Genomic DNA, 27755 nt, shown 5'->3' on the forward strand with positions numbered 1-27755 from the left:
GTTCTGTGGCCTTGTGCTCTGGTAAGTCCCCTGGAGGGGCCCAGAAAAGTGGGATCTTACCTTCCAAGGTATGTTATCTTAGATGTAAAAAGACAATAGACAGACTCACTTAAGGTAAAGATTGACCTTTGTCAAGGAAGCTACAGGTTTAGGATGTGACAACTGGTCATGATCTGATGTAGTTAGGAACTTTTATGTTCAGACCATCCTATGTGGTTACTTTCGGTCTCTGGGTTTGTAGACCCACCATGAAGACCTCCACTGAGCTTGTCAGGTTTAGTATGTGGCCTCTTTTCCATCCACAGCCCCACAGCAGAAACTCTCAGGCAGAGATGCAGCCAGTCATGCATGCAAGGTGGATATCATGTGCTGGCAATGCTCAATCGTTAATATGGCCCCTACTGGGGAGAAAGGGAGAAAACTGGAGGAGAATGCCAGCCACAGCAGCCCCACCTCATGACAAGAGTCTTAGTCCTTTTATTGTCTATCTGGGTAAACGTTACTCTTGGTCGCAAACAATAGTCTGCTCTCATTCCTGGGAGGAGACTACCTTTACCATCCTCTGTGTGACCTCTGCATGACCCACAGTAGAGCCTCCTGGAAGCATGGAGGCTGCATTGTGCCTGGATTTCAGCTGGTGACTCACCAGAGAGCAGGCAAACATGAGTAATTCCATCGAAAATGGCAATGAATAAATGTGAATGTTTTCTCTTTAGCCTTGCTTTAGTCTTTACGGAAGCACAATGGTACCCATTCTCTGCCCACATTTTTGCTTTAAATGACAAATGATATGTCATTGAGGATAATGTGTGTTTACTCTACATATTTACCCTGAAAAATAGCATAGAACCAAGTGGGAAGGAAAACTCTCTCTCTCACATAAACACACACACACCAGACACACACCACGCATGCATGCCACATTCTGTCATTCTGATAATCTATAATGACTTGTCCATCTTGCCCTTGAGTCTAATAAGTCAGTCTCTGTAACCAGAGAAATGGTATTTGTTCCTTTTCCAAAAAGAGAAAATGTCTCAGCTAAAGGAAGAAAAAAAAGTTACAGTAACATGTCAGCTTCTGATATGGAACAATGTCACAAATGCAGGCCCACCCCAACTTCCCTACTTCCTCAAGTCCAGCTAATTTGAATCTAGCACACAGTTTGACTGAGCAGTGAAATAGTAGTCTGATGACCTCTTGAGTGGCAGCCTTGCAGGGTTTCATAAGCTGTGAAAGCACCTCAAACAAAGAACTACTGGAGGTCCTAGGTTGCGAACTATAGATCTGTCTGTCTCCTCACCATCAGAACACCAACTCTGAGCAGGTGCACACCCAGGGGTGATGCGTGGGGAATGGGTGGTGGGTACCATGTGCTCACGGTGAGGGGAAGGCAGAGGAAAGGAGGCTGCACATGCTGGGCCTTTCAAGACTGACATCTAGTCCTGTGTAACGAGTGCCCTTTCAGTCAAAAATAATAAATGCCATCCTGTTTAACTGACAGATGGTAGAGATTTTTACCTTTGCTTTTGCCACTGAATCCATGTGGCCTGGAGAACAGGGATTAGGTCCTATGTCAAACCTAGAACTAGAATCTTTTGTAGCTGCATCATGAAGAGTAGAGTAAATTTCCCACAGGACAGAGTGGCCTGACTCTGATTTATTTACTATTATGAAGCTTCAGGCCCCCAAAGATTGTGAGAAGTCCTTGGGGACAAGGCAAAGGGAAACCTTATGAGCCATCATTGTGCTACCTTTCCCTTCCCTGTCCTCCTGGGACCCATATTGGGAAGAGCGGCCATGCATCTGATAGCTGGGGTCTGGACTCCTCGCCAGACAGCTGTCCCAACTCCTACATCCATGGTACATCAGTCAATGGCATGTACTAAAGAATAGCCATTCTCTTTGGAGCCCAGTGGCCAAACACATCTAGACCAGGGACTTGACTCTGCAGATCATTTACTCTCTGCCTTTGTGAATTGAGAGACTACTCACGACCCCTCTGTCTGATACTTTCTGGAGAGTATTGACACTTCTGACACTGTTGGGCTACTGAAAGTGCAGCAGCTTTGAAGAGCGATATGCCAAATTCACTTGGAAAAGAAATTCTTCATACACTTCAGGCAGTGAAGTAATTCCATTCTCATCATCATTTTCCCTCAGGACAGTATAAGTTAATTTTAGAGGCTGATTTTCTCCAGCTTCCAGGCAAGATACACCTTTCATTGTGCTCTGTGGTGCATTAGTGAATAGTGATGCACAGCTAAGGAATCATTCATACGTGTTAGTGGTGGCACAGCCGGGCTTAGCACACTCAGACCTCCACTGTTTCCCAGCTGCTTTGGCCCAGGAGGTTCCCCGGTGCCTTCTGCATTGAGATTGTCTGCTTTTCTTGTTCATGTTGTTTCTTTATATCCTCTTGTCAAATTAAAATGGTTTCATTTTCTTGCTGATTGAAAAAAAAACTATTAATAAATTTGACTTGCATTCAGGGAAGATAAGCAAGCCAGGGTGAATATATTATGAAAGTGTGGGGCCTGCAGTTGTTTCTTCTACACACACTGGGCTGCAGTCTTCTCATAGGAGGGAGGTCTTCCATGTGCAGGGTTGTATAAACAAGCAAGGCTTTGTGATATGGGAGCGCAGCCTTAAAATAGCTGAACTGGAAGATGTTATGATAACGCAGTTTTTTTAGCTTCATACATCTGTGCACAGTGCGTAACATCTTATTATGTGTTCAGAGTGTGGTTTGGTTTTGTGTGGAGGAGAACGAGTGCGATGACAAAGCCTCACCACAGTGGTGTGCAGAGAAGCAGAAATTAGACAAGGAGTCATGATGCTGGGGAGGCAAGATAACATCCTTACAACTGTTCAGTCTGATGGCTGGCGAGACATGCCATGAAAAAAGACAGAAAATAAATTTTAAATGCTTACGTGCCAGATGGCTAAATCTAAGTAACGGTTTTCTATTGTCCAGGGCTATTCATTTGTCAGCCCTAGAAATTTATGTCTTAAAAACTTCCTATCCAGTTAACTTTTACCGGAGTTCGTTTTTTGGAGGGAGGATGGAGTCTAGTCATTTGCCAGCCATAAGATAGATAAAGTGTGTTTGGATTGAATACAGAGGACAGAGTGAATTTTTTTTTTTTAAATAGATTACTAGTTAGAGTAGAGGAGCAGGGATCTTTATGTGAATGTTACTTTTTCCCCCCTGAATCCTTTAAAATCTTGAAGGTAAAACTGTATTCATTTTTTGGGTGCTGTTTATTAATATAACACAATGCTGAACTCTGTAGAGTAAGGTATCCATTTCTCACTCTACTATTTTCATAAGTAATTCATTCACTTTTATTGGTGAGAGAGTCCCTACTATCGTTTTAACTAGAAGAGTGAAACTTTGTGTCTTCCTTCCATATATACTCACCACCTGCTTCCCAAGCTCAAATCTTGATTGAGATTTGAGTTTATAACTTAATCTAAACACAGAAAGGAAATTGAGTACAATAAGGCCAGACATCCTCTCCATGTGGCAAATAAGGCTTCATTCTCTAAACTCACAAGGTCATGGGAAAGCAATTTTGGTCTCTGAAATCTGCAAACTAAAAGGTCCATATCCTGCACTATGCCTTAGCTTCTTGCATTGCATTGGGCCATGTCTATGGGTACAAGTTCTTCGACTGTAGTAAAACTCAGAGACCCCCATGGCCTACAGAACTCCTTACTCCAATAGATGGAAAGCTAAGTTTTTAGGGGAACAAAATGTGAGTCTCACTGCATTTTAGAGGTGTGATAAGAACAGGGGAAGGAGAGCTATGAATAATGCTTATATTTTTAACAGGAAGTCCAGTTAGATCCTAACATATTAATAGGGAGATGTTTTTAAAGATCAAACTACAGATAGTAAATGCATCATCTTGTGAAAGAGAAATCCTGATCTTTGTGAAGAAATGTGAACTCGGCTCTAGAAACTGCGATTTTAACTTGTGGCAGGATGATTTTTATTTTTCATGGTTTTTTATTAGGGAATGTTTCTCTGGAATTTCACAAATGTACCTTTTGGGAAAAGTATTTTTATTTATTCTACCTATCAGCCATGATCAAAGGCTCAAAGCTGAGACAGCCTTCACTTGTATTCTAAATTAAGAAAAACATAAGAACTAAACCCCAATTTTTCTATTAAGTTTTAAAAAATTATATAAAACATCATGAAATTTGTTCCAGACTCTAATTATGTTCAAGTATTTCTAGTATGTGTTACATTAGAAATTGCATGTATTCATTGTTATTGTTTTTAATTAAAATATTTAATTAAAACATGGGATAGGCTAACATTAAGGCCTATCCCATATAACAGAAAAATAAGCTGAAGTTATAATTTTGAAATGCATAATTCCTGTAAGTTCAAGTAAGTGTCTTAACTTTCTGTTTATACTACAGTACCTGAATATTCGTATTTAATAGTTTCTTAGTGTGTTTCTTTCTCAGCTTCCTAAGTAAAAGGTACTGAGTGAGCTAAAGGGGGATTTAAAACTAAGGAAAACTATCAGACCTGACTTTTCATGGAGCCAAAGTAAATGGGCACATAGGGCACATGCATGGAAAGGTAGGTGACACTCTTTACATTTCTGTGAGTAATGACACCTCACTACGGAATGCAAGTACCCCAGGTGAAGAGGCTACTCACATAATGACAGGATAAAGCCCTCAGCTGTAGGTCCCATTCACCCTCAGAATCACAGTAATCCAGTGATAAAAGCCAGCTGGCTGATGTGGCAGGACTGGATCCTAGTCTCGTCTCGTTTCGTTTCTATGTTATGTGAAAATTGATGCATAGATAGAGCAGAGACCACAGTGCCTTTCTACACAGAAGTAGTTTCATAAATTGTAAGTGCTGTTATTTTACAAATTTGGAATTGACACGCTCTATGAACAGATGCAGTTGATGGTACCTATATGATTTAAGACAAGGAAAGCTTCCTCCTCACTCAATAACGCTGCTCTCTAAATCTATTCTCTGTGGGCACATGCTCCATGATGGACAATCACGGAACTCAGCACACCAGCCCACGGACTTGTCCAGAAGCAGGCTTGTGACCAAGCACAACCAGTAAGACTTCCTGATGTGTGGGCACCAGAGGAGATCTTTCTTCCATTTGGATCATAAGCCCGAAGATAGACTTGTGCTGGCAGTGGTTCTCTTTCCTAGTATATAGGGGAAATCTGTCTGAAAATGAAACCAAGACCCAGGGATAAATGGAACCATAAGATTTATAGAAAATCTTGATAGCATTGTTAGAACCCCTGCATCTAGGAAGATGTAGCCCTTGGATTTCCCAGTGACATAAATTAATATATTCCTAGTGACATAAATTAATATATTTTCATTTTTCCCCAAAACCATTTTGAGTTAGATTTCTTTTGTTTGCAATTAAAAAGATCCTTATTAAAAAGCTTAAGAAAACTCAGCCCCTAATGCTCTTCCCCTTCCAAAACTTTTCTTTTTGATAGCTCTCATTTCATTCCCAACCTGGGTCCCCATGTGGTATTTCAGGTTGTGACTGACAATAGAAGAGATGACAAAATTAAAGAATTACACAAATTATAGTTTTATCTATAATAAAACCTGAAATTGGTTGCACAAAGAATAAATGTTTTAGGATTTTAGAGAGATGATAGATAACTGGGAACAAATATAATTCAGGAAAAGCTTCATGCAGGAATTAAACTTGGACCTATAATAATACACAGAAGTTGAAGGATAAATAGTGAGGAAAGGGAAGAGTATTGCAGGTAAAGAAAATAAGAGGACTAAATCACAAAGATGGGAATAAGTCCAAAGTAAAAAGCCCTGGGTAGAAGGGTGGGGTCATATTTTGGCTGGCAAAAAGGTGTTGCTATTTAACAGAGGGATTTGAAAACCAGGCAAAAGATTTAAGATGTGATGTGGCAGGGAATAGGGACCCTTGAAAGTTTTAGCGAGGGATGTGACCTGATAAAAGGGATGCTTCACAAACATCAGTATTACTATGCTATGTAGATGGAGTGGAAAGCAGAGAGAGTTGTGTCAGAGGTTAGGAGGCTATTTTCAGTAATCTTATGTGAGGTGACAAAACCTGGATTTAGGTTGTGGCAGTAAGAATAAAAAGGAAAAAGGGGAAATACATAAAGATATTTTATATGGAAAAATCCATAGGATTTGATTGGGAGGATGAAGAAACAGGCCGGGGAAAGTTAACTCCAAGGCTTTGATTCTTTGTGTCAGGACACGTTCTCACATATATGGGGTTTGAAGTATTAAGAGGCCCACTTTGGAGGGCTGTACTATTGAAGTTACTGGGTTAGAATTTGGATTCCAGGATATAGAGAACAGGACGGGCACAGTGATTGGGAGTAAGCTGCGAAGAGATGAGAAAGTTAAGAGAATGAGTGATGAGAGGCAAAGAGAGGCGGGGGACGGGAGGGAGAGACGTGTGTATGAAAGAAAAAAGTCAATTGTGAATATTTGCTGTCATTTCCAATTCAAATAAAGGAGTAAAGGGTTATTATTTACATCTTTGATTATATACTTTCTCTTCTGCTGAAAAGTTCGATTATGAATGATATTATTCATAGTTTTTAAATTTTGGTTTAAATAGAAATTCTAATATTTTTCCCATACGTCGGCTTATTGTTGCTCACCTCCTGAGAAACAACGCTTACACTTTACTTTGCGGATTCCTTCTTAAAGGATGAGACAATTTCAAAAGGAAGAGCAGGGACAGTAGATGTTTGATGATGAAAGTCAGAATCTGATGAGTTAATGAATTAAAGAGGGAGGCGTAGGATGGAAGATTTTAGACCACCTGTGGCAATGAAAGGGATAAGTAGGAAAGAGAAAACTACATGGTGCTTGGAGAAGGTGGAAGGTAGAAAATTTCTCCCCTTTGACAAGGTTGGGGAGATTTCTATGTTTGAAGATTGAGTGAAGAGAAAAGGTAGGGTGTGGATTAATAAAGCGTTGAGTGGGGCGTGGCAAAAAGACTGTTGAGTTAAGCTCAGTGGTGAATAGGGTTTACCTCTCAAGGTTCAGGAAAGCATCTAGGAGATGTAGACCGAGAAGAACACAAACTTGCAGCTCTGATGATGATGGTGATCATCAATTTTCTTTAGCTTTGCTTTCTTCACATAGAATTATTGATGGATAAAGTTGCTGAGGAGAATAGAGACACAGTGTCCATTCTGAGCAGGGGAAGGACATGAGTGAAGCAGGTTGTAGGAAGAATGATCTTGCCACAGGTAATGTACAGGATTGTAGAATGAAAGGGAGACACAAGGAGTTTGCAGTAGCTCAGGAAAAAGTTAAAAAACAAACAAACAAACATGGTAGAAGGATAAGAAATGGTAAGGATAGGAGATTTGGGCTGCAACAAAGAGTGACTTTGGTTGACTTATAAATACCTGGAAGAGTTCTGTCAAATATGGTTATTCATTTATGTGTTTTGTTTACCCTCATTGTTTTGTTGGACATCTGCTGCCAACTTAGCATACTTGCCAATGAACTCGTCTAAGTCACACCCACGACTACGTGATCTTCAGGGAAACTCGTTCATAGATTCCAGTCTGGCTCTAGGGGAACTACACAAAGACTGAGTATATGTTCTATTCACAAATTCTTATTTGTATTTCCAATGGATATGGTTTCAAGGATACTTTTTACCAGATCATGTCCTTTCAATCTTGTTCTATATTTATCTATCCAGCTTCCTCATGAAGTTCCTATTTAATAGTATTTATGTTCATGGCTTGAATGAGACTTTATGTTGATGGCACAAAAATGAATCATTTGTTTTTATGATTACAAACGGACACTGGGGTTGTTGTCTAAGAAAAGGAAGGGCACCCTGCGCCAATGTTTAAGTGCCTGGCCAGCAGAGCCCAATCAATACTGGCAGTGTATGTTTTCCTTTCAGTAACTGACAGATTTTGAAATTTATCCCCAACTTCAAGGACTGTCAGAAGAGTTTAAATGTGAATTTACCCATCATTTCTATTAATGTTTGGGGAAGACATGGTGACAGATATTGGAAGAAAAACATAATGTTTATTGAAATCTCTTTTATTCTTAGTTTTTCAAACTACATGACCCATTATTGAGCGTTAAAAATATAATAATATCCTAATACACAGCTAAAAGCACACCTCTTTGCTGTGCGGATTTCTATTGCAGGGAGTGGGAGGATAGTGCCCTTTTAAAAATACCTTGTTTTTAAATTAATGATGTGTTTATACTCAGTTTTAAACAAATTATAGTTTGAGAATCACCAAAACTTATGTGGTTATTGTTTGGAAATCATTTTCCTTTCTCTACCTGGCTTTCAACTTTTCAATTATTAGGATTTGAGTTCATTTTGGGGTCTGTTAATTCAAATTCTGATGGTCAAAGAGTTAGATTTAAGAATCAAGAGTCTAGCATCCTAGATATATTTCCTAGAGATTTCCTTAGTAACTTTGAGATATCACTTTAACTCATTTGCCACATGGAACTTCCCTTCCTCTGTCAAATTTTGTTAATGATAATTGTTTCTATAGAACTCCAAGGAGATTTAGAAGATAAGGGGAATTTGGTTGAAATGATATATTTTTGCTGATAAATATCTGCAGTGGCTTTGAGAGTGTGTATCAAATATCATTTGCATAGAATTGCAGTAAGCTAGGTAGCCATATTTGTTCTCATGGTTGCTTTTTTTTTTTTTTTTTTAATGTTTCCTATAAATATTTCTAGGAGCCCTGTAAAATGAGAAGTAGTTCTCTTTGAAATGAGGAACAGAATAAACATATAGATTACTTATGAGCTTTCAGAGAAGCTTGTGCTGTATTCCTGACATAAATTCTTGTGGTTCTTATTCTTTCTGGGGTCAGAAATAAAAACTTTCAATGCATGCTGTCAAAAGATTTCTTGGGAACAGAGATAAGAGCAAATTTGTGTCTTTTTATCAGTGGGTCTTGTCATTTAGCATTATGGTACACTTAAGTTATCTGATGGGACCCTGTTATTTATGATGTGGCTTGTATTTGTATAGAGTTTTATGGACTAGCCTAGTTTTTTTGGCAGTTTTGAAATGAGCTTTGAACATACTTCAGTAAAAGAAAAAAAATCATTGAGAATTATTTCTGTGTGTGGTCTTTTGCTTTCCTTAATTAAATGATTTAGAAACTATTTTCCCTAATGTCTAGTTGGGAAATTTTTAGATTATACTTACTAGGATAGGGAAATATCTCTAAATATAAATTATGTCTCCTAGGATTTAAATAGCTATCTGTAATATATTAATTGCCATATTTAAAAACTTTGTCAAAGTCAAATCAAATCCAAGGGAAAAAACAAGAACTTACTTTGGTAATGCTGAATCCATGAGAAGGCTTAGGACAAATAGGCAACGGGTTCAGTTCAGTGATTTTTAAAAAATAAATAAATATAATTGCATTTATACTAACATTTGCCACATTAATCCTTCTTATACTAATGTAGTTAATTATGAGACTGCTTGGACTTCAACTCAACATGATGTACTATTTCTTTAAAAATGTTCTTTCTAGGGGTCCCTTATTGCAGTCTTCAAATGTCTAGATATCTTAGAGTTTTCATTAGATCTTGGGCATTGTATAGAGTATGATTGATATCTTGGTTGTTCTACTCATAAGTGTAAGTTTGTTGGTCATGTACCGACTTCATGAGTCCTTTAATTTTCATGATTACTGCTTAAAAACTCAGTAAGCCACTCATTGTAATTCCTAGTCTCCTCTGTAATTAAGCCCTTCTGATTGGATACACTGGGTTAATAATCCAATCTCCCTCATTATCCAGGCCTGTTTCAGCTCTTTTTAAAACTGCTCTTCTATATAATAACATTGAAAATAACCCTTGATTCTAAAACTAATTCAATTTTTAACTGACAGCATTTCTAAAACATATTATTTCACACTTTCTCCTTTATCTTTCTTGTGAACAGACTCACTCTAACATTTACTTCTTGTCTTATTTGTGTCAGGCCTTGTACTTGACACTGGAGATCTAACAAAAGGCATCTGATCTGAAAGAGTTCACAGTTAAGTATACCCCACTTTGCTTTCTAAGTCCCCAAGATGAATAGTAAATCATGTAGGCCATTTTTTATATGCACGGAAGCTCAACAGAAGACGGTGTTGCAGGGGAGTGCAACATGTTCTAATTTTATGCTTTATTCTCCAGAGGCTTTATTTTGCAGTATATGGATGGACTTAATGGGCTTTGTTAATAATTCCTGAAGGTTCTAGTTTGAAGGAACATTCTTCACCCAGACAATCAGCTATATACATAAAAGCCATTAGCTGTGGGAAGGTTAGTCATAATTGCCAGTCTGCACTCCTAATTTTGTGGTATATTTAGAGGCTCATGGAAGATTATTCAGAAATGCTGGATGGGATCAGTTAGATCATTTTTAGCAAGGAGAGCTGTTTCTGAGTGGGCTGTGGAAATTTCATAAAAATTAGAAAGGATAGAATGGTTCTTGGTCCTTTTAGAATGAAGAAAGGGTACTGATTCTAAGAGAAACCCACAGGGTCCCGGGTAGACTGGTGTCACATGAAATAATAAGCGTCAGAAGACAGCTACAACTTCATGAAGAATGCTGATACCACTTATTTTTCTCCACAACTTCATTTGTGGACTTTTCTAAGGAAGGTAGATCTATGAATCCTGAGGTGAGGAGTTACAAAATCTTTACAGCATGGCAGGGCTGGACACCAAATGTTAGCAGTGCTACCCTCCCTCAGGCAGTACCCCATCCAGGGTGCCAACATGAAGGAAACAGCTCACCAAACTCTCTCATGTGTAATTTCTTTTTATGAAAGAAAACAATTTCTGGTCTCTAAGATGTATCAGAATTCCCAGTGTGCTAACATCCTCACCTCAAAGGAAGATTTCCCTTCCCCAGCTGGCTGTCACCATATTTGTGTGACTTAACTAGGATGAGACAGAAAGATTTACCTATGCCATTTATTACTAGAGTGGTTTGAGAAGAGAGCCAGCATGCACCCCACATATGACACAGTTGGATTGTCATGAAACCACAAATTGCCTCTACGTGATGGAGGAATCCTGCACACTTGGCAATTCAAAATTAGGATTTTTGTCTTTCCCTTTCCATTCTTTTCATCATTTACCCCCATTGTTCTAAGTAACTGCTCTCTTGGCCCACTCTAGGGGTGGGATTTTCTGACTTCCAGTCATGGTTCCTCTGCTTTCAGGGAAACCCAACCTCAGGTGCCAGGTAGGCTCTGGGAGGGGGCCCCAGGCTCGTTTGGGAGTGACCATAGGAGATGAGGATTTCATGAGGATGTGCATTTAGGGATATATTTTTGGAAATTCCCTGGTTTTCTAGGGCAAAGTGTGGCTGCAACATATCAGTCTTTACTCTTTCTTGTGCTAATTAGTGTTGAGTTCTCTCTATCAGCAGAGTCTGTGGAGCTGACTTTGCAGTTCCTTCCGTCGTGTATCATCACGGTTGCCAGTTTTCTCCAAATGATTTTTTCTTCAGCTCAGTAATTATTTGTTTGTAGAAAATGGTTTGGAGATGTTGATATCACAGACATGGCCTTTGTCCATGTTCTGGAAAGACTGCCTTCCTACTAGTTCAAAGATGAAGAGGAAAAAAATATAGAGAAACTTTGACCTTGGTTTCATAGATATCAGATTTATTATGGCAGCAGTACTTGTTTTTCTAAATAAGAAAACCACTTAAGCATCCCCTTCATTTCTCTTTTACAAAGCTTCTTGCTTTGCTTATTAAAAAAGAAATCCTATAAATGTACAAATGATGTTGTACTTGGGAAATCAATGGATGTGCGAGTTATATACTCCACTGAAGTATATTTATAATGTTGCTAACTTCTGGTGTGGGTTAAAAATACACAAAAAGTCCTAGCTGGATTGTGTTATCAATTTTTCATTTATTGCAAATATTGCATTTAAAAATCATACATTTGCCAAACTGTAGTTATTTGCTACGTCCTGCGTTACAGTGAGCAACTTAGCTTGGGAAAAACTTTTAACTGCTTTTTGCTTCATTTTTCTCTCTCACAAAGCAGAGATCATTTTGTGGTTGTTAAATGAAGCAATGCTAGCTCGGTACCTGACATAAAAGAATACAAATTTGGAGTAGAATGAAGGGAGCTAAGGGATTGTAGAAGCCGAGGAGGCAGAAGTGTGGACATGAGAGAGGCTCTGTGGGACAGCTGCTTTTCTTCTGATGTCGGAAAGCAGTTGGGTCACATCAACATGGGAGGAGGTCATTCTATGCCTAAGGCACTTGGGTGCGGAGGAACAGGACTGAGAAAGTGTGGTTAGTTTGGCTGAAGAATTGTAAGGGCTAAGTACTGAAAAGGGAAGCTCAAGCCAGATTATGGAGTGTTTTACACACTGAACTAATAAACTGGACTTTGATTCAGAGAGAGTATATGGCAAAATTGCCATCAAGAGCTAGATTCGCACACACCGTCCCCCCCCCCCCCCCACCTCCCGTCCCCATGAACTGAATTGCTACTTGAAGCAACCTGTCTCAGGGCATGCAGGGGTGTCCTGACACAAGTCTGATCCATGGCGATTCTGCTCTTACTTCACCGCTAGCTCTGGGGAGCTGTGCCTGGAGCAGATACATTTCTTTCACTATCCTAGGATGCATTTCCGCTTTGCTATGATCCCTGGGCAGGAGGACTATTCTACAGCATTTTTATTAGGTCCCCCAGACACTCAACCATGTTAGTTGCTGTACAAAGCACATCCAGTAAGCCTGGTTTGTAGACGTGTCAGGCCCCTGCTGTTTTCCACATGAAACCCTCCTCCACGGCCACGCACACAGTCACTGCATTTTGGTGAGAGTCGATACGGTGCGTGGGCTTTGTGCTGTTAATTTGCTTTGATGGAACACAACAGTGTATTAGGCCTTATTGGCCTTTGGAGAGGATCAAAATCCACACACAGCCTCTTACTAAAAGGCCATAAAACCCAATCATTTTAGCATAGGCTGATATAAGGTGATTGTCCCTTTTGGTCCCCATTTTATAAGAGCATGAGTTTCTTGTTGATCCTTCACGGTGGACACATGCTCTCTTACAATCATGGTTACATAAGCTCTAAAGGGGGTGAGATTTGTTCTAGAGAAGTTTTAGAAATCATAATATAACTTTCCATGGGCTCATCTACATTTCTAATTTATAGACAGGACTTATTAGATGGTATGGTCAGTCGCCCAGCTAAGAGACAATTATTCAGTATTTATTTCAGAGCTTAGCTGGTTATGGCTTTCAATGATTTTGCAGTCACCAAGCATTCGATTCTGAGGATGTTTCCCTTTCTGTCACTGTTGATGAACTTCTCTACCAGTGTCAAGACTTGCTTGTACCAGCCCCTAATGGAAAGGATGGTAATGTTATGACTACTTCCAGGCCTTCTTTGACATAGCAAGCTTTTGTCAGATGTAGTTGTTAAGCTGATGAGCTATAGAATAATGAATATACTTGACATTCAATAAGTATTTCTGAGTAACTATTATGAGCCAGACACTCAAGTACTGAGTCATATTACAGTGGACTTATGGAATTTGGATTCCTTTTTAATGTCAAACATCTGTATATAAATATCTCTTAAACAGAATCACAGGTTAAAAAGACATTTTAATATTCCTGTGATAGCATTCACCACCTGGGCCCTCCCCACCCCCCGCCCCCATCTCCATCCAATATTCCACCACTGGCCTGAGACATCTCTCTCCCTATTCCTTAGACATCTGGATTTCCTTCAATTCCTTGGAGATGCCAAACAATCTTCTCCCTCTGATCTTGCACATACAGTTCCTTTTCCTGGAATACTCTTCACCCCATCACTCTTTCCACCAGCTAGCCACGATCCTGCATTCAGGTCTCAGCTTAATTGTGATTTTATTTAGGAAATCATTGCCTGCTCTCCCAAGACTCAGATCTCTTTGATTTATGTTCCCAGACTTCTGTTTTATGTATTTACTTTCAGAATTTTATATACCTAAATAATTTATGTTTTTTGGTCTGTTTTCTGCATTAAACTATTTCCAGGAGAGAAGGTATTTTGTTCAACATGCAATTCTAACAGTACATTTCCAAAATGTGTTTGATATTTGGGAGATCATCTTGTTTGACCCTTCTTTCACGTCAGAACTCTGAAGTTCAGAGATGACAAATGGCTTGCCCAAGAAACAGAGTTAGAAGCCAAGTCCATATTAAATTTCCTGGCTTCCGGTTCTATGTCTACTCTACTCATGTGCCAGAATAGGAGTGAGGACAGCTGGGCTGTGGGAAATGCTTCTCTAAGTCGCAGAGGTGACAGAGGTAACATTCTGCATATATGTTCTTGTCTAGCCAAGGTGAGTTAGGAAAAATACTTTGACATATTTTCAGATTTACAAAAGGTTGTGAGAGTAGCATAAAGAATTATGTACCTAGATTCTCCATGTGTCAATATTTAACTTTTTAATACATACATCTATGTATCTCTCTATCTCTTCTTCATCATCAGTCATCTATATATGCTCTTTTCCTGAACTGTTTTCCAGTAAACTACAGATAAGATGCTTTTTTTTTATCCCTAACTAGTTTAACCTGCATTTTACTTTTAAAAAAATAAATAACCATAACACCTTTATCAAAATCAGAACATTAAATATTAATACATTATTATATGATCTGCAGTCCTTATTTTGATTTTGCTAATTGTCACAGTAATGTTCATTCTAGCAAAAGAAAATCCAAGATCACATGTTGCATTCGTTGTCACATCTCTTAGTTCCTATTAATCTGAACCTTTTTTAGTTTTCAAAAAAGCATAATCCAAGTATTTTGTAGACTGTCCCTTTATTTGGATTTGTTGGTGTTTCCCTGTGATTGGAAGTGCTGTGGGCAGTCACAGTCCAGAAGTAATGGTTTTTCTCAATGCACCCTATCAAAAGGGTGTTTTGTCCCATTCCTGCCATTATTAAGATTGATTACTTAAAATGCTATCTGTCCGATTTCTCCACTGCAAAATTACTATTTCCCCTTTTGTGATTGATATATATCTATGGGGATATAGTTGAAACTATGTAAATATCCTAATACTCCTCAAAATTTCACTATGAGTGTTAGTACCCATTGGAGATTCTTGCCTGAATCGATTTTTGTGATTGCTAAATGGCGATTTTCTAATCTTAAAATTTCTTCCATATTTATTAGCTGCCTTTCTACTCTTAGGAAGAGATTTATTTTTTCCCATTAGTTTGTTTACGACAGATGGACTCAATGGATTATTGCTTCATTCAATAGATTTTAATACTTTACTATTATTTATTTTGACGTCCAAATTAGCTTTGGTGAGTGGAAGTCTTTCAGACTTGTTCCTGTATCTTTTCGGTATGTCCTCATGTTTCTGTTAGTAGTTCTTTATTTTCTGGTACAACAAGATGTTTCAAGTTCATTTTCTAATATCCCTGCCTCAACCCTGGAATTGGCCATTTATTTAAAGAGATGTGATCATTTCAACTGGAGCGTAATCACTTCTAAATCCTTTCACACATTTATATCTATTTTTATATCTGTCTCTCTTTCCCACCATTTGTTCATATCTTTGCCCATTTTTCTCTTTTTATGTTTTGTTTTATTTGTACTAATTTTAAGGTTTTTGTTTTGTTTTGTTTGTATATTGGGTATAATGGCACTTTATTTGTAATTTAATTTGCAAATATTTTCTCTAAATTGTTTAGTATCTCCACTATTAAGTAGCATTGAACTGGAGGAATTAACCAATGAATTAGACAGGAGAAGTCAATGAGAGGCATAGAATTAGAAAATAAGTAAAACATTCTCTATTTAAAGGTGATGTAATCATGTCCCTGGAAAACTACCAGAGAATATTTAGAAAAAAAAAATTTTTTTAATTTATTGGGGTGACAATTGTTAGTAAAATTACATAGATTTCAGGTGTACAATTCTGTATTACATCATCTATAAATCCCATTGTGTGTTCACCACCCAGAGTCAGTTCTCCTTCCATCACCATATATTTGATCCCCCTTACCCTCATCTCCCACCCCCCACCCTCCTTTCTGAAGGTTTCAAAAAATTTTCAGGTTATTCTGGAAGGTTTATTCTTGTCTCAGAGAGAGGTAGCATGCCACAACCTGAGCTCACAAATACCTATAGACCTAAAGCTCCTAAGAGTCAGGGGTCATGGAATCATAATTCCAGGGAAGACTTTCTTGGTTGAAGAATTTTCCTAGTCAATGAAAGGAAGTAAAAGAAGAGAATCTGGTTATTTGAGTCAGAAGAAGGGAGTTAGCAGATCTAATAGATTGTCATGGTCCTAGACAGAAAGGATGGATTCTTGTCCCTAATGAAATTAGAGAGCAGTAAGGAAATAGGGCAGAAACTCAGCTTGAAGGCTTAGCTTAAGAAGTTATGATGAAGAATCAAGGAGGAAGCCACAAATGAGAGGGCATGTGGTTAGCTGAGGAGGCTCACTCAGGATATATGGAAACTTGACCTTGGGCAGAAAAATAATTCTAAACCCCATAAAATGCTCAGAATTGCCAGATGTTGTTCTTGTGGGCTTCGTGGTAGGGCTCAATATAAAGATTGTAGGTGTTACAGGCCCAAACTCTCTGTGATAGAAAAATTTCACTTATTTTACCCTTAGGCAGAAGCTTCATAAAGTAACCTCAGATGGAGCATGCAACAGGATGAGGATTTGGCATGGGGAGAATACTGAGTCTGTTCATCTGGGCTAAGTCTGCTTCCTCTGCTCTGGTTAAGCAGGAAGGGTGCCTTCCTTATGTCCCAACCATCAGGTTTTCCAGAGGAAGTACTTTTGACAAAACTGTACTGTTTTAAATTTGAACTCCTTTTTCTTGCATTTTGCCATTTTCTTCAGTAGAATCTAGGAAGTAACAAAGTTTTCTATTATATAAAGAGGAAGCTTAGAGTTTAGATATTGGTTTTTGTTCTTATAGGCATATAAATGACCTATCACATCCAAATACATATAATTAAATATTGCTTTGGATTTTATTTTTTATTTTTATGTATGACTTTTTACTTTGATATAATTTACATTTGGATCCATCTCTCCTATACACACACATACAAGGTCTGACAATTAAGTTTGCAAACTTGTTGCAACGATGTTGCTAACCTTTTTGGTATCAGAGGGATTATTCATTACGAATTTGTACCGACTGGACAAACAGTTAACAAAGTTTACTATTTGGAAGTGCTGAAAAGGCTGCATGAAAAAGTTAGACAATCTGAATTTTTCGCCAACAATTCATGGTCCTTGCATCATGACAATGCACCAGCTTACACGGCACTGTCTGTGAGGGAGTTTGTAGCCAGTAAACAAATAACTGTATTGGAACACCCTCCCTACTCACCTGATCTGGCCCCCAATGACTTTTTCTTTACCCAAAGATAGAGGAAATAATGAAAGGAAGACATTTTGATGACATTCAGGACATCAAGGGTAATACAATGACAGCTCTGATGGCCATTCCAGAAAAAGAGTTCCAAAATTGCTTTGAAGGGTAGACTAGGCACTGGCGTCAGTGCATAGCTCCCCAAGGGAGTACTTCAAAGGTGACTGTAGTGATATTCAGCAATGAGGGATGTAGCACTTTTTCTAGGATTATCTCGCGAACTTAAGTGTCAGACCTCGTATACACTTTTTTCCCCAAGAATAAGTGGAAGGCATCATTCCCTTTTACTCTTAAATGCTTAAATGTGTAATTCCCAAGAACAAGAATATTCTCTTAGATAACCACAATAGAGTTATTGATATCAGGAAATTTAACGTGGATGTAATACTATTATCTATACTTCATATTCGAGAGTTATCAATTGGCCCACTAATATTCTTTATAGCTTTTTCTTTTGTTTTTTCCCTGGTTCAGGATCCCGTCCAGCATCATGTATTGCATCTAGTTCTCATGTCTCTTTAGTCTCCTTTTACCTGAAACAGTTGACCTTGGGCAACTGTTTACTCACAATAGATTTAGGCAATGTATTTTGACAGGGATATCAGTAAAAGGTTTTTTCCTTTTCAGTATATCATTTCAAGAGTCACATAATGTCCATGTGTCCTAATATTGGTGATGTTGACTTTGATTCCTTGATTGAGGTGAAATGTTTTCCGGATGTTTCCTTTGTCAAGTTACTATTTTTTGCTTTGCAATTAATAAGTAATTTGTGGAAACATTTTGAGAGTATATGAACACCCCCTCTTATCAAACCTTCATCTATTACTTATTAATGATTTTTCAGCTTCATCGTATTCTCTGTATTTATTAGTTGGCATTATACTTCAAGGAAGAATTTTCCCTTCCCTCCATATACTACCTGTTTATTCATTTGTTTATTTACATCAGTATAGACTCAGAAGTTTTTTTCATTCAGGTAGCTATAATCTGTTACCGACAGTATTATTTTCTGATGCTCAGGTTGTTTCAGACTATTTCACGCTCTTTTCCTAGATGCATTTGACACATTCCTGTCATTTTTTTGAGCAGCTCCTCACTTCTTAGTGCAGCATGGAATTCAGGGCTCAACTTATACTTCCTCTGCCTCAGCCCTGGAATCAGTCTATACTCCTAGAAGTTTTGGCTTTTCTTCTAATTCTAATTAGATCAAATTCGTGGTCTCGTGTGGTTTTCCAATCATCTCCTCACTACCCCCCAACACAACAGTCTATATTCTAGACTGGCCAGCCTCTTCCCTGTTCTGCACATACAGGGCACTAACTGCTACCATGTCTTCACACTCACTCTGCTCCCTTTGCTGCCCAGCTAACTTCAGTTGTCTCTCTAAGACCTGGTTCCTTTTCCGTCCTCTCCAAGAAGGATGCATATGAAAAAGAGCTGCTGTGACATCTGTAACTCATTCATTCCCAGACTTGATTCCACTAAATTGGCTGGCTAGACAAGAGGCTTCCTTCTTCAGGAATTCTTGTATGTTTCCAGAGCTGCTCAAATGGAAAAAGAATTTAACCTTTTGGGAAGAGGGGTTTTATTTTTTAGTGACAAGTTATATGAGTATCTTCAGTCCTTTGCAACAGCATTTAACATCTTCTTGAGCTCCCTCCCTCAAGTTTCCTAAGCAACCCCAGCCCACATTCATTTCGCCCTTCTTTGAACTCCTACTATGCATGGAGTCTGAGCCACAAAATTTAGCTTTTGTTTATGTGCCTGCTTCAAGTTTTTCATAGTAGCTATGAACCACTTAAGGCAAAAGGCTGTTTCATTTATGGTATATACATATATGATTTCCTCCACAGTACCTGGCCTCACTCTCTACACAAATACATACACAGTTCTTAGCCCTAGGCCATATACCTTAAGAAATTATTTTTGAGGAAATGAACACTGATCATATAATTCACACAGCAAGTTAGAAGAAATGGGACTAGAACACAGGTCTTGTGATCGCTACACCTATGTTTTCTTGACTAAAATATTATATCATAAATATTCCCAAATTTTGCCATCTGTTTACTATTACTCTATTGTACCTGGATATCACAATTTTGTAATATTATGTTGTCTCTTCCTTTTTAAGAATACAAATTAGAATAGAAATTCCATAGAAATGGGAGATAGGGGATAGCATGGATCTCTGACATCCATAGGGAATCTCTAAGCCCTATTTAAACACTGTAAGTCAGATGCAGATGTGACCATTTGTTTCCCTTCCTCTGGCTGATATCTGTACAGCAGTTTCAGTCAATATATTATCTTAACAACAGAAGAAAAGAAAAAGGAATGTGGATGTCTGCATATTCATTGTTTAATTGATCACTAGCTATAATTTCTATTTACTTTATACTTTTGCTGTTAAATATATTCCATAAGTATTTGTTTTAGTTTTTAGAAAGATTTAGATTTTAAATATTGCTACAAACAAAAAGCCCTATGGTACTATTATTCCATAATATTTGTGGAATCCACTTTTTTTGATATGTGACTCATTAATTCCACAGACACTTACTGAAAGTCTACTATATGCACTGTGCTAGGCTCTGGGGTAAGGAAAGGTTTTCTGAGGAAGTAACATTTAAGACGAGATCTGTAGGATGAGCAGCAGTTGCCAGGTGAAACCTGGAGGAGGTTTCAGCAGAAGGAACAGCATAGGAAGTCTCTGGGTGTGAAAGAGCTTAGAGAAAATGTCCAGCATATCATAAGCACGACGAAGAGTGGCTTGGGAGGAGGATGCAAATGCAGGCAGGGACTCCATCATAAGGGGCTTGCAGGGCAGGTAAGAGTTTCAAGTTTTATGTCAAACTCAAGGCATTAAAGTGAAGTAGAAGTTCAGCAGCTTGTAGAAAACAGCTTCATATAGTTTAATAGCCCTTTAACATGGTTTAATAAGTGATGTTTATGAAAATGATCCTTTTCATAAAGAACAGTTTACATTCTGTGTTATATAATCTAATTAGGAAGGCAGGGAAATTGTATAATATATTTTTGAAAGATTTTTTTTTTCATGAAAAAGAGTTAAAAGTTTGTTAAAGGTGGTTAAAAGATTACCCCTTTAACCACCAACTATTTTCTGTTTCTTCTCAAGCCACAAGAAACAGAAAATATTTGGTGGTTAAAGGGGTAATCTTTAGTTATCCAGAAAATTTTCTTTTTAATGAAAGCTGTACATTTATCCCAGTTGTATGCTAACTTGTAGCCTTTTAACTTTATATACCACTATTCACCATAACATATAAAAAGTCTATATAAATATTGTTCTTCACATACCACTTATTATATAATACAAAGTAAATTTGATATTGTATTGTTCCAGTCTAAGACCCACTCTTCACTCTGCAATTGAATTTTGTTTCATTTCTTTAAGAGATGTCATGATTTTTAATAACAGATGTGTATATCATACATTCTGTATGTTTCTGGGAGATGCATAGTTCTTTACGTAAATAATGACCAACATCTGTCATGAGCAAAACAAATTCAAAACTCAAGTGAGGCATATAATTTCAGTGATACTGTATACTATGATTCTTTTCAAATTGAAATATAATCATAGGATTATTATTTGGGGAAGCCATTATTATTCGGGGTGAGGAATGGGGAAGGAGAACAGCAATTAGACAATTGGTGACATTAAAAGCCACAAGAAACAGAAACTAGATCTTATTCTTTAGGAAGTAAGGCATGGAACAAATGACCCAAGTCAGTGATTTCAAGTAGAGCCTTGCTGGCACTCAGGAGGATGACCAGATAGATTTTATGGTCTCCACAGAAACTGATTTTGCTGGATTTAAGTGGAAAACAGATTTATGAAAATATAATAAAGTACTTTACATATCACAAAAAAGACTGGAGAACTGGGTACAGAGGCAGCCCAAAACATACCTGGAAACACTTGACAAAACTTCTACGAGCTCCACCAAATGCTAAATGCTACAATGTGTGCCTGCAGCAGCCATCAGAACTGGGCAGCACCCAATCTCATTGGCATTTTTCTAGTCCTGTCTTCTATGTGTCTCTAACTCTCAATTCAAAGGCCAGGCTGAATTCTTTGAGCTTCTGTAGAGGGAGACAGGCCCTGTATCTTCCTAAGATTTATATTGGAGAATCCCGCAACAGAAGAATATGTAGTAGCCAAAAAATATGATTTTTATGCAGTCCGGCACTTTGGATATCTTTTGTATGTATTTTCAATAGCAAACATTGGTTCCAGCCTATCATAGCAAAGATAAACCTTGACAGTCAAGGTACAGTTACCTCCTCCCCCAAAATGAGGAAACCCAGAGCCTTATCAACTAATGTATGAAACTCCTAGTTCAGGATCTCTGGGAAACGCCCAGTCTTCCTCTGGTTTTGTCACAATCATGTGTCCATATTCTATAACCTACGGACTAAATAAAAAAGTTACTACCAACACGCTCTGTATAAAATGGTGAGAGAAAAAGAAACTTAGTTGAAATACATAAATGTTTAAGTCTGATGTAAGGAAAAGAATGTAAGTAGACAATTATGACATTAGATTATAGATAAAAAATTTTCCTCTACTATTCATTTAATATTTGATTTCACTCAGGAATTTTGATTCCTTAAGGATCTAACCCCTGCTTGTAGCACCTCTTTGGAATTGCTGGGGTTGTCTTTTTTTCTTTTTCTTTTCTCTATAGGTAAGTGTGAAAAGGCCTGTCTAGTTTCCATCCACATTCTTCCTATATCCCCTTGGTGTACAGTCACCCTATTTCCCCTAGATAGTCAGGATCAGGCAAATATGCAGCCTTCTTTTTCTATTTTTACTAATGATCCCAATACCAGGGAATGCCCAAAATATACAAATGGTTTTCTCAAGATCTAAAATCAATAGAATCATATTTGTGTTCCCTAGAGAAGGTATTCTTCCCATGGGTACTAAAGCTTCTCAGTCAGCAGAACCTAAAGTAGAAGGAACGGCAGCCACCCAATGTGTTTTCTGTTAGTTCTACAAGCGTGAGTTGTGTCCCATTTGAGGTTAGAGGCAGCATCTCATATTTCTGTGTTTCTGAAGGACTTGAGGTTGAAGTGTGATAGGCTCTCAGAATCAGGCTGGACACTGCTGAAGATGCTTAGCACTTTTGAGAATGGAGGATTGGAGAATTTGATCAGATGTAAAGGCGATCACTGCAGTGGGTAGCCAGTGCTCCAGTGTAGCGTGTTTAAGGGGTGTCTTTAACCTGGGCCTGGTTACAGCAACTTTTCATTTCTAATGTATAGGGATGTTCAGTCTATTCACTGGAATTTATATCACATAGACTATGGTGGCATGTTTTAACACAATCGTCCATTTATAGATGGGGTCTGTGAAGTAGATAGAAGTACAGTGAATAAGGTCCAGCCCTCCAGAGAAAGGGACAGGCAAGAGCTAGGCTGTGTGTCAGAGTTTGTCAAGCAACCAGTAAATTTTTGTAGGGCCACAGGACTAGGAGGATATGGGAGAGCCATGCATAGAAACTCATGCCTGCACTAATGCCACAGTAGGTTGGGACTAATGGCAAATGAGTGAGTCTGCAGATACCTGGAGCTTCGAAGCAACTCAAGAGTGAAATGCATGGCAGAGAAAGACAAATTCTTGAGCCCATTTGTTGGTGGACTAAGATTGCTGGTAAACTCCATACTGTAGTTTGAATGTTGATTGACCCAGGAAGTTGGTGGGGTTGAGTTACAGATTAGAACAGCCAGTGATAGGGGCGGGGGAAGCAAGAGCGGACAAGAGGAGCAATGCTCTAACCAAATGTGAAGCCAAGTGCAAGTGAGTAGGACAGTTGAGCTTGTTCATTTTTCAAATGTGATAGAAAATATCTTTGTAACATTTCTGGAGAAAACCACAGAGTGGTCCATGGGAGAAATGTCAAGACCCTTGGCACTTGACTGGAAAAAGTAACAATCAAACAAAAAGAACAAAACAAAAGAAACTATAAAAAAAGTCTATAGTTGTGAAAGTGACAAAGACACGCGAGGAAACTATTGTAAGTTCATGATTATATTTAAAGCCAGAATAAAGTACAATTATTTGGGACTGAAATAACCAGAAGAGTCCACTGTATCTGAGATCCATTACATGAAATGTTGTATTTGTTTTGAGGTTTGGGTACTACTGGAGGAATTTTATACTCAAAATTACAAGTATTGAGTACATCACAAGCTACTGACTTGATTTACTTTTGACAGCACATTTCCCCCTGGATTAACAGAGGGAATAGTATCAGCAAGATGTGAGTCTGGTACTACTACACATAATCTGAGAAACCACAAGCTCCCCTAGTGTACAGAACTCTCGAGCATTAATTTACAGCCCTAGAAAGTATATAGAAGCTTACTTCTTTCTTATCCTTAAAAATCTAGGCTTAGAAATGTATACCTATGATGTTATGCTTCAGCCTCTGTTAGCAGCCTCTTTATTTTTCTGTTTAGAGTGGCTTTGACCTACTTCTGTTTAAGCAAATACAATTATTATTCCATTGGATTCAGTTGGTGAACAATTTCACTTACAATGTGAGAACAAAAAGAGCAGGAGGTAGAGGTGAGCTAGGATTTTACAATTTAATACCATGTAAATACTGCAAACTTATTTTTTTAACTTAATTTTAACACACACACACACACACACACACACACACACACACACACACACACACACCTACACATATATAACCTAATAAAATAAAATGAAATTACTCCAGAATTGTGAATATTGGAATGAGAGTGAGGATCCAGTACTGTTGATTTTTCTTTCTCTGAGGCACAAGAATATCTTTGCTGAAAAATGAAGTTAGTATGACAGAAACTCAAATTTAAGGGGGAGAAAAACCCCAATTCTTTCAGTATTTTTTCTTTAATCAGCATGTAATTGATATAATACACCTCAATTTGAATTGCCAACCATTAACTCAACCATAATCATTTTTAGTTAGGAAAGTGTGTTGTATTCTCCTCTTGCCTTGCAGCTCCCATATAACCAACCCATAGGCGTGCTCAACAAATTCTTGTTGCATTTTACTTTTTTCATGCTACAGTAGACTATTACTAAGTTTGAAGTGTTTGCTACATTGGATCCATTTCCAGTCTAGACACAGCCCAGACACTGTCTCACAGTTCCAAATAAAATAATATTCTGCATATGAACTGAGAAAGCAAGCTTTCAGTGGGTTGATTATACAATTCCTCTACTTTTGAAAAGCACTTAGTAGAAAACAATAGCTATATATCTAACAGGGAAACAAACTCTTAGTAAAATAATGCAACAAGGTAAGGTGTTTACTTGTAGTAAACGTGGGACACAAAGGCAGGTGGTGGCGCTAGAATATCGTAAGAGCAGAGGCGATCTGGTCAGAGAAGAGGGGACTGGCTTGCAGATTGAAGAGGGGTTTATGGGTAATGAAAACCAACTGGGCTTCTAATCTAGGTGAAATGGAAAGACAATGGAGGATTCGAACAGAGGAAGCAGAATGTGCAAAGGCACTGAAGAGAGAGAATCAAATATGTAGGAATTGTAGATAGTTGCACACTTGTCTATAGTATCAAATACTTTGCAGAATCAAGTAAGACACCGACTGGAAAGTGCTATTGATTTTAAGAGCTCCTGTCATATTTCTCGGAAAGTGAACAATCGGGTCTAATGCGTATTTTGGAGCAAAAATTAATATAAGACCCGGTCTTATTTTACTATAAGACTGGGTCTTTAATATAATGTAATGTAATATATAATATAATATAATATAATATAATACTGGGTCTTGTATTAATTTTTGCTCCAAAAGACGCATTAGTGCTGATTGTCTGGCTAGGTCTTATTTTCAGGGAAGCACGGTAGGTGTTCTTAACAATTTCCTTGGACTAGAGAGAGGCAGAGGTAGGGATTAGTGAGTTAATCAAATGATTAAGAGCCTCAGATCTTCTAGAAGTGGCCCAGTGCCTACCTGGACAAGCAAAAATCAAAGATTGAATAGGAGGGTTTTGTGCTCACCATCCCCTTTCAACTAGTGAAGTTGTGCTCTTGTCTATTTTTTGTCTTAGGGTTCTATGTAAGATTTCTCTTAAAAAGTAGTGTTCTGATACTTTTTAAAAAGATGTTAAAAAATAAGAATAAATGGAAGTAAGACAACTGAGATACCTATGCAACTGATCCTTTCAAGAAAGGTGGCCAAGAGAGGAGAAATGTAGCAGCACTACAAGGGAATCTGGATACAGGGTAGAAATTTTTACTTGTTAAGATAAAATTGCAATAAGCTTGCTTTTAACTTGAGAAGAAGTGTTAGAGTGTGAAAGTTTGATACAAAGGATGATGGGAGATAATGGGACAGTGACTGAGGTCCTACTGCAAACGGGAGGAGGTTGAATCCACAGCAGATGTGAATAACTTTGCATTCTCTTCAGTTTGCAAGCTGTAAGGGTAAAAACTCAAGGATTTCCTTTGACTTTTTTTTTCGTTTTATGCTTTAAATCAACATTTAAATAAGCACATTTTTAAGAAAGCTAATTCTCATATCTAGTTATTATCTTGGTACTTTTGTCAAGATACTAGAATCTTAGATTATTTTCTTTTAATGGTATGAACATTGAGAGGAAGGATCTTGGTTAAGTATGCCAATTATCTTCAATCTCACTGGTTAATTGTTTTTATGGTTGTAATAAGAATGTATTGAACAAACATTGAAATTTATTTTTATATGTTTTGTTTTTCATAGACTGTCAGAACAGGCTGAATATTAAATGCCAAATCACCATTTCAGTCTTCAGGAGAAAAGCAATCTACATATTTTTTTACCTTAGAATCCAGGTAAGGAAATTCTATCATCTACTTTAAAACTAACTCTAGCGTATATCAAGATGTCCAATCAAGGGGAAACTTGATCTCATCACTCAACAGCTTTTATGTTACTGACGATTTAGTAGATTCCCTCAGACTTCAGAGAAGATGGACAGCAGCCATTCGCCATGTTCTGTATGTACAGGTCATAGAGACCTCCTGCCCAGGTAGCACACACAGCACAGTAACATAAATACTCCCTCTGGTTCCCACGACATTTCTTGTTGTAGAAATGGCTGAAATCAACTGTGATTTTGGGCCTGCTGCTCAAAGTGTAGTCCAAGACAATAATATCAACATCATCTGGGATCTTGTCAGAATTTTCTAAGTAAGACATTGCCTTTTCACAGGATCCTCAAGTGATTCATATGCATGTGAAAGTTTAGGTATCACTGGTTTAGGAGTCTCTGGAAACATTATACACAGGCTGGCTGGACATTCAAATCCCTCCTCCCCCAGACGCTGGCTTTTCATGGGTAGTGCCTTGCTCTTACACATCTTTATATTTCGAGGGCCTAGCACAGGGCCGGGTACACAGCTGTTTAATTTCCTTTAAAGCCAGAGCTCAATCTAAGTCTACTGAATGAATGAGTTACAGAAGCCACACAGTATCACAGTATTGGTGCCATGGCACCAATAGAAATTCATATGAATGATTTTTCTGAATCTAGCTTTGACTGTAATCAATATTAAAGGTCGCATATCATAAAATAGAACATACTACTCTAAATTGATGACCTTTTTGTTTCACTTGGAATCCTTTCCTTTTTTTATCAAGAGTACCTCTGCATTGCCACATTCCTATTTTTCTGGGATTCAGCTTATCTTGGTGCTGTTTAATTAATCTGCTTTTTATCTCACTTTCCTTTCTTCTCAAGTGACTGATTCAGGTAGAAGGAGGGACTTTTTTGAGTTATTCTTGTATCTTGCCTTTTCCCTTTAGCTTTTATCAAGGTGACACTTCAGAGGCTTGAGGTGGGTAAAAGGAAGGACACAGAGGGCTTTCTTTGTTCATCAGCATCTTTTTAAGGTTTCCCCCGATTTTACATTTTGTCTTCTCTGAGCAGTATGATAAATAAAGCCTTAGCATGAGAGATACTGTTTGCTTATTTTTAGACCACTTATATATTTTTATTTCATAAGCACTCTACTGTTGCATGCTTTCGAGAGAAAAGACAATTTTTCCTAAGAAGATATCTGCTTTGCCCTTCTGCTTGTTTTCTTCATATAGTCATACTGTAGACTGTTCAAGTATAGAGTGCTTTGTGGAGTAATGAAGATGAATTATTCCTGCTAGGCACAAAGAAAGTTAGTATACCTGTTGCTTATATTGAAAAGAGACAAGGAATGCAGCCTGATTGTAACCTGTCAGCAAGAGC

At 38.0% G+C, this 27755-nt stretch overlaps 1 long non-coding RNA gene across 2 annotated transcripts in view; it reads left to right on the top strand.

Moving 5' to 3' along the window:
- The window catches only part of LOC141570426 (uncharacterized), a 562080-nt gene that overhangs the window by 255256 nt on the left and 279069 nt on the right, over positions 1-27755 (top strand). For both annotated transcript variants that reach the window (XR_012494434.2, XR_016020539.1), the window contains exon 3: positions 26255-26346. This is a non-coding gene — a long non-coding RNA (uncharacterized LOC141570426). The remainder of the gene's footprint in view (positions 1-26254; positions 26347-27755) is intronic.

The sequence above is a fragment of the Rhinolophus sinicus genome, chromosome 3, assembly GCF_057876585.1.
Source record: "Rhinolophus sinicus isolate RSI-liver-muscle chromosome 3, RSI-T2T, whole genome shotgun sequence".
Classification (NCBI taxonomy): domain Eukaryota; kingdom Metazoa; phylum Chordata; class Mammalia; order Chiroptera; family Rhinolophidae; genus Rhinolophus; species Rhinolophus sinicus.